General features: G+C 45.5%; 1 protein-coding gene across 4 annotated transcripts in view; it reads right to left on the reverse strand.

Moving 5' to 3' along the window:
* FARP1 (FERM, ARH/RhoGEF and pleckstrin domain protein 1) overlaps positions 1-3,160 on the reverse strand; it is a 231,935-nt gene that overhangs the window by 227,125 nt on the left and 1,650 nt on the right. The window lies entirely within an intron of this gene.

Below are 3,160 nucleotides of genomic sequence, written 5' to 3' on the forward strand. Positions count from 1 at the left end.
TGGGAGCTGTTGGAGGCATGTAAGCAAAGACCCAATGGGGTGAGGCAGGGGAAGCCCAGGGATCTTATGAGGGGGCTCTCAGTGCAGGGAAGGCAGACGGTGTTGCGGTCATGCGGGCTGAGCTCCAAGCCCAGCTCTACCTTAACTTTGCAAATGTACGGAAGTGACTCAAAGCTCTTCCCAGGGTTCCCTCATCCCAAGGAGAAGGCAGCCCCAACCACTTCTCACAATGTGTGCGTTAAACGACTGAACACAGGTGTGGGTCGGTCACAGGTATGGAGTATGTGCTGGGTCCAGGCCCCATTCAGGTGACAGATCCAATGATAAACAAGAACAGAAGAGGCCTTGCTCCCCGAAAGAACTCACACTACCTGCGGGAAGCCGAAAATAAGCACCTAAACACAGAAAATAATTTCCCGGCATGAGATGCTCATGCGGGAGGGAAAACACCCAGGAAAGGGGTGGTGATAACAATGGAAGCAGCTCAAGAATCTGAGTCATCGACAGCAGACCCTCAATGAGGGCTCCCTCCGCTCTCCCGACCTCCCCAACTCAGAAGTCCGTATTTTACCCTCAGGCAGTTGGAAGCTGTAACAGTGATGACAAGACACAACTACAAAAAAGGCACAGTGATTGTCTCCTGGGATGGCCATGGCTGACCGTTGAGTTCTTCCTGCCACAATTAACACTGTGGTACAACCTCCTAAAGGCGTCACCACTTTCCACCTGCCTACACCTCTAGCTCCTGCTCACTCTTCAACAAAGACTAGGAGTCTCCTTGTCACCCACGAGCATCTTTCCCCGCCATTCTCACCCCGGCTGCTCAAGAGAAGCAAAAGATGGCTTGGTTTTATTTCCTCTGTTCTTTGCGGCTCTTCCTAGGGTGACCTTGCTAATGAAAACACACAAACTGAATAAACACTCGGAGAAGAAACCATCTGCTTATCCTAAAAACGTCAGGAGGAAGCGTGTTTGTTTACCAGCAGGGTCATGAGGACAGGACACATAAAACCTTCTCAGGGACCTTCAGGGGTGATGATACTGGTGGGGGAGAGGAGGGGCGTCATTAACCCTTTCAAATTCTCAGAGTCCGTTGGTTTTATAACCTCTGGTTGGAAGAGGAAGCTGCATAGATCATAAACCCACAGGGTGAGGCTTATTTGCACAGCTTTTCCCACATAAAGATGATAAAATGCCGAGAACGAATTCACTCTATATAAGTATTGTTTTCGACCTTTCAACTCTGCAGAGAAAATACCTAAAAAAAAGCTGCCCAAGTTCAAGAGCTAAGGCAGTGGTAAAACCAGCTACAGAGTGGAAAGTCTGATGCTCACTGCCAAGGCCTCTGAAAAGGTTAAACTCCTAAATAATTTTTAAAGGCTATAAATAGCAAGGGAGGCAATCTTGGAGAGTATTGGTTATCTGTGCCAGGAAATATTTAGGGAATTTGCATTTACAATGACTGCTTTGCCCATATTCATGGTCTACAATAAGAAAAGGCCCAGGAAATTCAATCCCCAAGGAAAAAAAAAATGGTTCGGAGAAGAATGTTCCCAAAGGGAAACTGTAATGACTTCTGGCCATGTGCCCTGCTCATCTGTGTGGCAAATGTGAGTGAGCAAGGAGAATTCGTTCTCTTGGGGCACCCAATCCAAGGAGGATCACGTGTGGGCGAGGGGAACACTTCCAGGGTCACTGAGCCTTGATGAATTCACAGCATCAAGTTTTGGAGCAACGTTTTAAAGCAGTTATGGGGAGCTAGTGGGGAGCTAGTGGGGTCTCTGGCAATCCTGTGTCACTCTCCTCCATCCTGAGCAGAGGGACCGCATCACCGTGGCCAGCCTGCCTGCTGCCTTCCAGCTGCTGTTTCAGTTCTTAAAGACCATAAGGTAGCAATTGAGAATCAGCTTAGCCAATAAAAATGCTGATATCCGCCTTTCTGCAAGCACTTGTAGAAAACATCTGTTGCCCATTGGTTGAGAAGGAACATTCTAACCAAACTAGAAAATAAAAATAAGGTATGAATGGGTGAGGCATGTGAAAAATTAACAATTAATTCTACTTGTAAAATAAACTCATCCGGACAGTCAGTCAGCAAACATTTAATGAGCACCTACTACAAAACAGATGCTATGCTGGGTGCCAGGGACGAGATAAGGTCCTTGCCAAGAAGCCAGCAGTGAGGTAGCAAACAGACGTCAATACCACTAATCATTCTTGTATTGGGCGCCTTGTATGTGCCAAGAGTCGTTCCAAACACTTCAGTTGTATCAACCCCTTTAATTCTCAGAAAATAAGGTAGGGTTTATTATTAGCCTTATTTTACAAGTGAAAAATCGAGTACAAAGAGGTTAAGTGCCTGTTCAAGGTGATCATAGGTTAGTAGGAGAAGCTGGGATTTGAACCCAGGCAGTCATCCTCCACCCTACTAGGTGTATGAGCAAACAGGTCTGAAGGAGGGAAGAAAAAGCCCCAGCCCCAGCCCCCACCTCAAGGAGTTGGCATCTGGGTAGAACTGACAGGGCCTTTAAGGGTGCACAGGAGTTTATTTGTGTGTTTTTTTTGAGGGTAATGTTTATATTTATTTTAGAAATGAGAGTAGCTGCACATTTGAAAAATACCACTCAGCACAAGATGAAAAAACTTACATAAAAATCACCCTTGGACCCCCACTCCTTTTGTACTCAGTGCTACATCTCCCACTGAGGTAAGGTTATGCCACTGTCCCATGGCTTTAAAAAAATAAAAATAAAAAAGGAGGAAAAATGCAATCCTAAGGACCAAACTTTTTTCATAAATACTGTCAAGTAATATAGTTTTAAAAGGTGAAAATAGAAAACATAGTTCTATTCCTATTTCTCAGACAGAGAGCTCCTACAGAATTCCTAAACAGTAGGTAGCTAAGAGCAGAGTCTTGACATTCTTTGGTTCAGGGACCTGAAGAACTGCAATTGAATGCAGTACAATGCTTCCTGCAGTCTGTGCACACAACAGCAGCATCTGATCGCTCCCGGGTCCAAACCACCTACAGGAACACCGTTTAATAGAATGTGCTGCTACAGACTTGGGCCCAGAAGTCTTAACAGAACCAAACAGGGAACACTGAAACACTGAAACTAAATACCTCACCAAACCAGTCTGACAATGCAGAGAAAAAGTT

The sequence above is a fragment of the Myotis davidii genome, unplaced genomic scaffold (genome assembly GCF_000327345.1).
Source record: "Myotis davidii unplaced genomic scaffold, ASM32734v1 scaffold133, whole genome shotgun sequence".
NCBI classification, from domain to species: domain Eukaryota; kingdom Metazoa; phylum Chordata; class Mammalia; order Chiroptera; family Vespertilionidae; genus Myotis; species Myotis davidii.